Source organism: Struthio camelus, chromosome 17 (genome assembly GCF_040807025.1).
Source record: "Struthio camelus isolate bStrCam1 chromosome 17, bStrCam1.hap1, whole genome shotgun sequence".
In the NCBI taxonomy this organism is placed as follows: Eukaryota; Metazoa; Chordata; class Aves; order Struthioniformes; family Struthionidae; genus Struthio; species Struthio camelus.
Genome location: NC_090958.1, coordinates 6,311,907 through 6,324,301, shown reverse-complemented (window position 1 = coordinate 6,324,301; position 12,395 = coordinate 6,311,907). Strand labels below are relative to the sequence as shown.

General features: G+C 46.2%; 1 long non-coding RNA gene across 1 annotated transcript in view; it reads right to left on the bottom strand.

The window, feature by feature from the left end:
* Nucleotides 1–12,395, bottom strand: part of LOC138061378 (uncharacterized) — a 168,041-nt gene that overhangs the window by 18,150 nt on the left and 137,496 nt on the right. Inside the window, exon 3 of the long non-coding RNA XR_011135077.1 lies at nucleotides 3,855–4,007. This is a non-coding gene — a long non-coding RNA (uncharacterized lncRNA). The remainder of the gene's footprint in view (nucleotides 1–3,854; nucleotides 4,008–12,395) is intronic.

Below are 12,395 nucleotides of genomic sequence, written 5' to 3'. Positions count from 1 at the left end.
GCTGGAATAGTTCATCTTGGTAAGATCTAGCTGGCTACTTGCACAAAACAGCCTGGGAAGCTGTTTGCAGGCCAAGTAAGCTTGGAAATCAGCGTTACTCATCAAGTTTGCACCAGTGCTATTCCAGAGAGCGTGGATGTAGCCATGCAGCTCAGCTTGGTTTGGCACGAGAAGGTGGCTGCATAAACAGTGGTCAGAATGAACTCCAAAAACAAGACCATTGTTCCCACAAGCGAGGATGACAGGATACAATAAAGACAGGCCTCCACAAGGAACAGACTGAGGCAGGGCCTAACAAATTTGAGCTTACTTTCCAGTTCTAGGACCATGACTGCTGACAGAGCTAGTGTGCCCTAAGGCAGCACCAAAGAGGAAACCCAGGTTTCACTTCTAAGCAGGAATGTGGATTATGACTTTCTAATGCAAGACCCCACCTTGAACTTGCTACGTAAGTCAGTTACTGCTCTTACTCAACCTCAAATTTACTTCCCCTTCAGCAAGCTCCCCTATGTCAGCGTTAGTTTTCTTTTCCTTATAGTACAGAAACAGCCCATCCCTCCCTGGTTTGAGGGTTCTCTGCTGCATGTAGGACTCTGAGGTGCCAAGAGACACCCCTAGGCAGCCCCTTGCTGCCCACATCTGCTGAGGCTTCTGCAGCCATTCCCTGGGATCCTTTGCTTTCTGTTCCAGGTAGTTGGGTCATATCTACTACCCAAACCTGTGTGAAAGCAACACTTCAATAAAACCATTAGGCATATTAAAGAAAAACATAGTAGCATTCTCATTTCAGACAAACACTCTCCTGAGAAACAGATATGGGTTCTTGCCTCAGGCATCTGCCTTGGAAAACTAAAACGTGAAGGAGCTTATGGGGGCTTAGAAGCACTGGCTTTCAGGGTGGGACCTGGGAACCCAGCTCTGGCACATCTATGAACTGAAGGTCAGGTATACACCCAACATCTCCAGGCCGAGCAGTTACATTACATAGCATTTAGGAAGGACTGAGAACCTCAGCGGCAAGGTGTACACAAGATTCAAGTATTTTCCTCATTATTATTGCAGAGGCCGTAAATGGCAGGAGCAGCTCATGTTTTCTCCTGGTTTCTAACTTGCGGGAAAGCTCGTTATCAGCAGGGCATCCTTGAAACGGCAACCAAGAGCATTAACTTTTAATATTTAATGTATTCTTCAGGCTCGGGGAGAGCAATGTGAGAAATATCCCGTAAAAATCTATTAGTGTTAATAAAATACCACCCAACAGGTTGTCCATTATCAGCAATTAAAGTTTTCAAAGCAGGTCAGATAACTCCCTGGAATGATTTGTGTGGCCTTTACATCCATTCCTCTCCTTCTTCCATTTTTTTTTCTGTATTAAACTTTCTCAGCTCCTTTTTTCCTCTCTCCCACAGCACAGCCTGAGCCCCAACCAGTGAATTATAGCACTAATGAGGTGTTTATACTCTCTGCCCATCAATCACAGATGTGTGTGAGTGAAAGCACCAGCCGATAGTCGGGAAGTGCTGCAGCTTTTGCTGCAGCCAGCGGGATATTAGACTGTAGCTAGATAAATCCCCTGCTCTTTTCTTTTGCTGCTCTTAGCCACAGGCCAGGAGCAAGTATGCTCCACCCAGCACAGAAATGGGGAGATCTTTGTAGCTTACTCAGGTAACCTGTTTCCTTCCTTTTATCCCTTGTGCAGATCATTGCACCCCTGGGAAGCAATATCCCTGACAACTAAAGGAGCAGGTAGCACAGGATGCTGTGACGTAAGGCAATAGCTATCCCCCCGTTCCCCGGACGCAGCACAGTTTATCACTGGCACTCCTGTCCTACCATTTCCTCACCTCCTGCTTTTCTTATCTTTTCAGTGTCAATGTCTCACTGAGTCCCCAGCACATAGGTCTGCTAATGCGCTGGTGCTGCACTCCAAAGGAGGAACATTAAGACCATAATTAGAAATCAGTTAATTACAGTTTTGTATCATTTAGGTAAAAAAAAAATTAGGTTTTTAAGAGTGAGGATTTGGCTTTTTTCACTGGTTTCACTGTTTTTTCACTTCTTAAGGAAATAAAGGAATAGGTGTGGAAATGTTCCTTAAGGAAGTAAGGAATAAATCTTCAGGAAAAGTAAGCCAAAATCTAAATGAATAAATACAGAGGACCTGAACATCTTTACATCTACACAAACTGAGTAATGACATGAGGTTACTCTGGCCTTAACTTAGCATACGCTGGCGGAGAGTGGGACAAAATCAGATGCGACGCTCAGGAAGGACTCCTCAAGGTATGCTTACTGCAGCCCCCAAGCTTATAGGAGGAAACAAAGAGCATCAGACCTGGTGTGACTCAGCCTTGTGCAAGAACAGAAAGTCCTCTATGCAATCTTTAAGATAAAGTTATGAGCAGATGAAGGAATTAAAGAGATGCAGCCATGGCCGGAGGGACCAAAATCAGCTCTTCCAAAGTAGCTGCTTGTGCAGCTCTCTGGTTTGAGAGCAGGACGCTTGCAAACATCAATAGCCCCCTCGATTCACAGGAAGTGGGGGGACAGAAAGCTGTATGCCTGCGTGCTCCTCATACTAAGCAAGTCTAAAGCTGTGTGTGTGACAGCAGCCCCCTTCCCCTCTTCTGCTGAACAATTATTATGTGGAAGGTTTATATTATTGTTAAAATAAATTGTTTTCAGTTGAACGTGGCTGATGGCTGTAGTGCTTTCTGGAGCAGTATCCTTCCCTCCTTAATTTTTGCAAAAATAGCTACAAGTCATCCCATCTTCCCTCCCTTCCCATCATACTTATCCTTCTTCCTCTTCACAGGGTCCTGTTCCATCTCCTTCTCTTTCTGGTTCGTGCTCCACTTCTGTAAATCTCTGTGCCTGCTCCCTCCCCACACTCCCATATGCAAACCCCAAACTTAAAGCCAGCTCCATGGGTGCTGTTTCTTTTCATTACTCTAGAGCTGCTCATCCAACACCACATCATCCCTGGGGACGACGGCAGCCTCGGGGCTGCAGTTTCACTTAATTTTGGGATGGAGATTTCTTGTCTTTCCCAGAGTCATCGGTAAGGCGGAGGTTTTTAACCTTTTTCAATCTTCAACCCCTAAATTCACACCTACTGACAAAAATCACAATTTTCTTAGTTAATTTTCAGAAATCCCTTCTCAGTTATCCATCAGCCTGCTGGCTGAAAAACACGAAGACAATTTCCAGGGGAAATAAAAGCCTTTTTTTCAGCCCAACTAGTGGGCCAGATCCCTACAGGAACCTGCTGGAGACTGGAGGCACCTCTACCCTGCAGGTGGGAATAGCCCATCTTTTGGCAATGCAGTTTAGCAGAACAGCATCCTATGGCCACACTGCTTTTGGTACTCAAGCAAATGCATCTGAAGCTAGCTCGAGTATCTCTTCCTCCCACCCTATCTGCTGTATGGACATCTCATGACTTCCATGCTAGGGAGGAGGGATGAGGAAAAGAGAGAGGGAGACAGACACTGGGTTTTGTGGTGAGCAGCAGGGAGGGGGGACTTGGCAGCTCTTCTTAGCGGAGCAGGAAGCCTTCAAATTCGGAGCCAGTTGACTAACCTCACTGGTGACCTTCCATCACAGGCGCCAGCGCTCTCGCACAGAGGGGGGAAAAAAAAAAAAGAAGGAAAGAAAGAAGCAGGAGCAGCTCAAAGGTGGCGCAAGCGATCAGTACAGCACTGGATGATGACGTCTGTACATATGGGGGGAGGACTAGGAGAGGGCAGCAGATTCACTCCTGCCTTGCATCCCACAGATTCAACTTCTGTTTTTAAGGGTTCAGTTTCTAGTTAGGCACCGAAACAAGTGGTTGGATTTTCTCAAGAACTTACCATGCTGAGAAAATGCGGCTTGGAGCGTCCCAAGAGCTGTACTGCAGTCACGGGGTAGGTGTGTTCTGTAGTCTCAGTCCTGAATCATTCGCACTGGTGACATGACAAGCGCACGCTATGGCTCCCTCTGACTCACACGCCCAGGATTCCTCCCTACGGAAACCAGAGCGTGGGAGGCGAGAAAACAAGAGATGGTGCACAGCCACATCTCCCGTCTGGGAAGAGAGGAGATGCTCCTGGACACGAGAGTTCAGAAATACTCTCCCACAGTTTAGCTATCCCACAGTTCAGCTAAAGCCCCAGGGAGCTACTGGGTGAGAAGTTCCCCTTAAAAACTCATGATCTTGGAAAGCTTGTTCCCTTCTGACATCCCAGGCAACAATAAGATAGCGAGAACAGGGATGCCTTCTCCGTGTTCCTGAAGAAGGGAATCTCTTTGGATACATTTCATATATTCTTTCTGTTTCTGGAATTGAGCATTCAAAACATGATTTGTCATTGAAATATTTTAAATATCCCTTTTTCTCCCTTTGCCCTGTGCAGTGAAATTTATATGAAGAGCTTAGCAAAGCATATATGAATATCACATTTCCTTCCATCACAGCAATGCAGCCATCTCTAAGGAGGAATAAAGTAACTATTTTACAACGCATCCAACTTCTGCAGTGAAAAATACAGAGAAGTGCTGACGATGCCTATGAATGTGCTGAGATAACGTGTGCATGCCTGTGCGAAGGAGACAGCTCACAGGCTCCTCTGCTGAATCTTACGGCCCCCAGCTACCCACCCCACCTGGCTGCTGGGGCTTCATCTTGTAGCAGGGTCAGCAGACGAGAACGTGCCTCCTTGCACACTACAGAGCCTGAGAAAAGAGGGGTGAGAGTGTGGGCAGCACAGCGGTTTACGGGTAGGAATTCCATGTTTAGGACAATACTAGAAGTCAGCTGAAAATCATTAAGTTTGGTCACTTGAGTGCTTTTGAAATCCATGCCCCAGACATCAGTCTGAGGCAGCCCTGATGCGGAGTGACTCATGTGGCAAGCATGCAAAGATCATACATGGAGAAGGACCCACGCAACAGAACCAGCTGTGTAAAGTGTAAAGCAAAAATAATTTCTAATTAAGGTCACCCTCTAAAATGTCATGTGTGATACTGGCGCTGTTACACTACACATCGTTTTTCCTTGCAGTGAAGCCAGGATGGCAAAACATGCACCCTCCAAAGTCAACAAAGGCATTTTGGACAATGCCCAAGAATCCTTATGTTGGGCTTACTCCAGCAGAGCCAGGGAGAAATGACTAGATCACAGCCAAAGGCTGTATTGCCACAACACTGGATAAGCATGGAGCCAGCCTGGGCAAGCTAGAGTGAAAGACATTGATTTTATATCACCAATGTAGCCTCTGTGAGCACTGCTGAATTCCCTGTGCCTGCTGGAGTTGACTATTTATGGAAAGAAGAGCCAGGATGGGAGCAGGGAGAGGGGAATAAAGGAGAAATCAAACCCTTAATTTTAACCCTCTAAAAACTAGGGATTTAGTCCAAGCTAATTGCTTAAGTTCACTTTATAATCAATGAAGAAAGAAAGGCATTGCCAGAATGCAATTTCTCTCATCTCAAATTAGGTGGGATATGCATTCCTCCCTGTCATTCTTTGTTGACAACAAAGGAAGCCTAGACAATTAGTTTAGCCTGGATGCTTAACTTTTAGAAGACTAAAATTAGGTCAGATGAATCCTACCCTACATGTCCTGTCCCAGCGAGCCCAGCCAGACAGTGACAGAGCCAGGAGCAGGATCCAGGGGTCCAGCGGAACTTCTCACGCTCTGACGCACCATCTTCTGATCCTGCTACCTTTGCCCATGTGGATCATCACCTAACCCCTTGAGAAATCATGCCAACTCCTGACGCTATGATGCCTGAAAGTGACACAGTCTAAGGTGCAGGAATCAAGCAGGAATTCTGGGAACACAAGGGATGAGAGGTGATTGGCATCACAGTTATTTCAAACAGCTCATGCCAATCACAAGATGGGGACAATTTCTCTTTAAATTGCTGTATTGTCATATTTCCAAGCTAGAAGCAGCAGCGGGCTCTGGCGTTTCTCCTCGAGCAGTGGAGTTTTCTGCCCAGCTTCCTGGCACTAAGGGGCACGAGCACTTGAGCCCATTAACCCTTTCTCTGCTTCACCTTCATCTGGTCTCTACCCACCCCCCCAGCACTTGCAGAGACCCGGGCTGAGCAGGGCTCAGCCACCCTGGTAGCAAACGAAACCAGTTGCCAACACGCAGGGCTGTAGTCAATTCCTGAGAGCCACGGAGGCGCGATTCACCTCCTCTGTGCCAGGTTACACCAACTCTGCTATCCATGACATCGCTGGCCTCGCTCAACAGCTTCAAGCAAACTACACAGACTTGCGCTGATACAATTAGTCTGCCTCAGCCCTGGAAAAAGGAGAACCCATGAAAAACTACACTGAATCATGCCTCTTGCAATGCTCGCAGTTTCTCTTCCCTCCTTCCTCCCATTTGAATTTTTTGAATTGTTCTCCCCCTTCTTTTTTTCCCCCTCCTCCCCCATTAACGGGGGAAAAATACAAGAAAGAAACACAGGCAGCCAAAAGCTCATTAACATACTTGACCTTTCTGAAGAAAATTAATTCCAAATTCGCACATACCGGCTGTGTTGCTTGGTTTTGTCAAAACGGTGGCATCATTAGAGAGGAGAAGAGATGGCTCAAGGGGACGGGGTGTCTGCCACCTCAGTGGAACTTGCACCGAGTTACTGAGTGCTGGCACAAATAAAGCAATGACATGGGCCATTCTGTCAGCTTTTCACATGAAATTAATCTTCGTTTCGTTGGCTGTGTAAATTTTTATCACCATGGAGTGGGGGGTGATGAATATACCAAAGCATCCTGACAGCTATGGCCTGAAAACTCGAGATTGTCTCTGCATCTTAACCGCAGTGGTGCTGGAAGAATTCTCCTTTCCTAACGTTCTCCCTGGGCGTGCGCGTGTGCGTGCGGGTGTGTACGCATATCTGTACGTGTGAGCGGTCCGCTGACGCTCTCCTTTGACTTGAATGTGCTCTGGCCTGGGAAATGCTTGGGGTTTGGCTTTCCTGGCTTGAGGGCAATGGCAAACAAATTACTGCTTCTCTCTTGCTTTCTGAGTCCCAACCCAAAAGCGAGGGTAGGTCCCAGCATGCTCTGCTAGGCTCGCCTGGATTTACTAACCGACGATCAAAGAGAGCAGCTCTGCCTTCTCCCGTGGCTCCACGGCTTGTTGTTGCTGTTGTTTTTAATGTGTGTGTCACGCTGCAGTCCAGGTAGAGAGATGACATTGCTTGCTTGCTGCTAGCAAGGATGTGAGAATAACACACACCTCCACAGCACTGGATGCACGTTGCCTCCTTCCCAGACAGCTCGGAAACAAGCACATAGGCGTTCACTAACAGAGGCACCAACACAAACACACACTCGGTCTCGACCCTTCTAGCTATACGCCCACATCAACACACAGGATAAGCATAAAACCACACAGATCCACATGCACAAACACATCAACACGCGAACTTGCAAACATCTTCAGCAGCACAGTTTACACTGTGCTCCGTTATTTCTTTTGAGACAGAAGAGAGACTTAAACCTTTCGATCGCCATAGAGCAGCAATGCAGATTTCCTAACGACACTCATTTCTCATGCGGGCTGCCTGATAATGGCCAAAAACCAAAAATCCTGGAAGGCTGGCTACAATGAGTGACCAGGCCTCTGGCCACTATCACACACGCTGCATTTTGCATCTCCTGTTAGTCAAGGGCATCAACTGCTCTTTTCCAGAGCAATAGAGAGTGAGGCCAAGCAGAGTCATTCTCCCTACGCTGAAGCTGTCAGTCAGAGGCAATATGCTAAGTAGGAATTGTGCTGCTTACACTTGGCTTCCACCAGGAGACTCAGGATTTGGCCCCTGCCGGCAAAGCATGTGTCCCTTCCCAAATTAGCCAATGCACAACCTGTCCTAAAATGTGCATGCACGGAAGTCTGTGGAAAGCTTGGAGATGCTGTGCAATAATAGATATTTATCCTGACTTACATGAGCACAGTCTGCAACACATACTTTACCCAGGAGTAACCACACAGGTCTGGCTGAATGGAAGGATGCATATGCCAAATAAGAAATTCCTCTTCTAATGTACATGGATGCCCTCATTGAGGGTGCACGCATGAACATATACAGAGATGGATGCTCACATTCATATATATTTGAAGATACCCCACAAAAAATTGTTACTAAAGTCTTAAAAGTAAACACATGTGGAAACATGTAATAGAGGTCAGCTGCTATTTTTAGTTGAAGTATTATCAAGCTGAAGCCATTCCAATGAAATCTACACTTGAGCAAATCTGTAATTAGAACCAGAACACAGCCTCCTTGACGCTGAGCCACAGGTAGCTAAAAAGAAAGATGTATATAAATGCATATCCACACACCGCCGTATCTGAACGCTTTCATGGGTCACCATTCCATGAAGCTCTGGTTAACTGCCAAAATCAGACATATTCCTATACTCTAGTGGCTCTTGCATTGAGAGGGATAAAAATCAAAGCCACTCCAGTCTGCTGTGCTTACCTTATACATGGCAAACCCCTCCACTGCTTTATGCTTTTTGGGGACAGATGAGAGCCTTAAGCCTTTAGCACCTCCAGCAGCAGCAGAAAGTTCCTAGAGAAGCTCCTCTCTCAAGCACGCTGACTCATTATGGCCAAAGAAAAAGTCATGAATAGTTGGCTAAGAGGAGTGGCCTGGCCTTCAGCCACGACTGCTTTCCCTGTCTAAAAAAGAAGAACTAAAGGAGCAAGAATCCTCCTAGGAAACACCACACCAAAAAAAAACTCTTTGCTCCAGAACTTCTCCCAGTGAGAAAACAAACTGAACGTGACAGACACCAAGACACATCTCTTAATGCCCACCTCACAGGTGGTCTGATCTTACCATAGTTATGTTGGATGAAATCATCATCACAACGGGAGCTGATTCCAGGTGAATTTTTCGCCTAACGTTTCAGTCACCCAGAACATTGTATTATCTAGATTTGGGTAATCCCAAAGCATTAGCAGAATTTGGCAAACGCCTCCAATTGCAAAAATGGAAAAAAGGAAAAATTACAAATGTTCCTTTAGATTTTTTTAAAAAATGAAACACTTCAGCTGTTTCTTTCTTTTTGCCATTCACCTGAGTGGCTCTGCTCAAGATTCTTTGCTGCTTGAAGTTGAAAAGTGTGTAAACTGGGATTCTCCCAAGAGGGGTCTGAAAAAAAGCTGAAGAAAAATATCCTTGCCCTTCAGTGCGTGCCTCACAAATAGCAGGTCACAAATAGTCTCAGCAGAGCAGAATTTGGTGCTATTAAAGTAGAAGTGGATGAATCAAACAGAAGAATCGCCAAGTGCACAGCTACATTGGAGACATGTTACCGCAGGAACACTGGCACTAAAAAAGCACTGTGAGCTGACCATTTTCCCTTGGGCTGGTCATCAGAGTCAGTGATTATGGATGTCCGTCTAATATCCCTTCTGAAAGACGGGACTCGGACAGGGCAGTTATGGACTTGGGACCAGTATCAATATCGACCATTACAAGGACAGGACTGGAAGAGGAGGAGATTTTTCAATGACTGAACCCCTCCAAATATTTGGAAGGTGAAATGTTAAATGGATCTTCAAGGCCTGAAAGGAGAGCAGAGAAGGTCAGTTATGATCACAGAACTACAAAAGATCAAGATGGAAGAAATTGTGGTAGGTCATCTTATCCACCCTGTGTTCTCCCAAAGCTGGATCAAGTACTGTGAACTCCTGAAGAGGCTCATGGAACTGTTTTGAGATCTCATATCCATTCAAATTTAGCCCAGATTGGTCTGGACTGAGCAAAGCTCAGTCTTTGGTTTTCTTATTTATTGTTTTGTTATCAGCCAAGAGAGTGTGGACACCCAGCTGACAGGTACCCGGCAGCAATGAAAGCTAACAGTATGCTGTGCTGTACTAATAGGAGCACAGCCAAGGGATATGGTTATTCCTGATGCTGATCAAGGGATATGGTTATTCCTCTGCAGATTATTAGACCACATCCAGGATACAGTATCCAGTTATGGGCTTACAAGTAGAAGGAAGATGTTGATAAACTTGAGCAAATCTGCAAAGAGCCAGCAGGATGGTCAGGAGGCTGGAGAACGCGACCACAAAGAGAGGCTTTGTTTAGCACGGAGAAGACTTAGGGGGCTCCTAATAGCTGCCTTCCAATACCTCCAAGGGGGTTATCAAGAAGACAGGTCGAGGCTGCTTGCTAAGGTGCATTGCAGGGGAACAAAAGATAATGGTCATAAATTGAAAGAGGGAAGATCCTGACTGGATATAAAGGAAAAAGAAGAAGCACCATGAGGACAGTTACGCATTGGAACAGAGGCCATAGGGGTTATCAAATCTCTGACCCAGAAAGTTTTCACCAACTAGCTGGACAAAGCCCTGAGCAACCTCTTCTGAATTCAGTGTTGACCCAGCTTTGAGCAGGAGGTTGGGCTAAACCTCAAGAGGTCCCTTCAGATCCAACTTATTCTGTGATTCGTCTCTCCTCCCCAGTCCTCTCTGCACTATCTTTGCAGGGCACATGAAGCGCCTGTATCCATGCACACATTTCTGCAAGAGAGAGGGTGCACGTGTACTGGTGGTACTGATGTACACAACAACACATGTATGTACAAGCAAACAGGTCAAAGTTTGTATGAACGTGTCTGTGTGTACCCTGATAAGAGACTCTCTGCCCCTGCGTGTGTGCAAGTGAATAACAGAGGAAAAGTATTTGTGCATATGTAAGCAAGTGCGTGTTTGTGTATTTATACGTGTTAAATTGATGCATGAGGGCATGTGTGTCTGCACACACGTGAGCCCAAGAGAAGGTGAATATGTGCGAGTGTGCACATGTGTTTCTGAGGAGTCGCTCCACTTCGAAGAGGAAATGAAATGGTGCATGCTTCATTTTTCCAGCTGCATGGAGCTCACAGAAAAGATCTCTGAGGAAAGCTGCACTAATGGAGCATCCTTCTCCTTCTTGCCAGCCCTTTGTGGCTTGTTGAAGTAATGCAGTTTTTGAGGAGGGGAAGTCTTATATCTTGAGACAAACCACATACCTCCAGGGTGTGCATCCGCTCCGGAAGAGAGTAGAAGTGAGACAAGAGAACAGTCCAAGTCTCTCCGAGGTGTCATTGTGCGCGCGCTGAACGCAACGACTCAGTCCCATTGGAAGCGATGGGGTGAGAAGACAGAGCGAGCTTCCTCGAGAGGGCTTCAGAAATAGAAATAGGACGATCCAAACTCACTTCCCCTTGAAATCAATCCCCATGCACATTAACAAAGCGTCAGGGATCCTCTAATACGATCACAGTTGGAAAAGTTGTCCAAAACTATGCTTACAGAGAAATGTGGGGTGCAGTATTACAGCATAGTGTCAGAACACACATGTGTAAAATGAAACGTTTGGCATCGACCACTCTTAGCCTAAACATTCACCAAAGGAGGTTCTGGTTAATCTCCAATGCTTTAATCACCCTCTTGCCAACCTGGGCAGGAGCAGAGCAGCAGCACTCCCAAATTCCACAGAGATGAATCACTGGGTAACCCGGGGGACCCTGGTTATGCTGAGGTGAAGGAGAACTGAAACAGATTGCTGAAGAGCAGCCAGGCACGCCGCGGGAGGAGGGAGCCGTGGAGGGGAGTGTGGTGCGGGCAGCGACGTGTACTCTGACGGCAGCCTGTGACACGCAGTAACATGAGAGAGAAAAATCCCATCCAAAATTCCAGACCCAGACACTCTGTTTGTCAAAGGAGCTTGAATCCCAGCTTTGATACAACTGTGGCTGTTCCCGCCTGGGGAAGACTACAGCTCTGGGAGCCCATCACAAGTTCTGGGCCGTTTTGGGTCATCTGCAGGGTTATAATCGGCGAGTGATGCATGCAAGCAAGGGAGCTGTATACCATGCTCCCTTCATCTGACAGGATGGGTGAGGGGGGATTTGTAACTCGATGATCAGAATAAATGATTTACCAGGGCACTAAAAGATCAAGGCAGTTGTTTCTAAAGGATCTCAAAGCATCTAAAGTCTGAAGTGTTATGGCATTGTTAGGTCTACCCCCCAGGCTGTCCACCTTGCTCCAGCTTCTTGGAATAAATAATTGACTTGCTCCACATTAACCAACAAGAAGAAAACCTGTTCCAAAAGTTCCTTCTGCACTCCCCCAAGGAAACAGGCACATGATAAGTATCTGTCTCTCAAGAATACAGTCATAAGAAGCATAAAATTTCTGATTCATATTTTAAATAAGATACCATTTTGCAGCTCTGGTAGCGTGACAAGAAGAGGAAAAGGAAAGGCCTTTGAAATGTCAACTTGAATTCTCACTCCAGCTTTCACTGCAACTAAACAGAAGTTTATACATCTTGATTCACATTTTGGCCCTTCTCAAAACCCCCTTCGGTTCATGGGTGTTTTT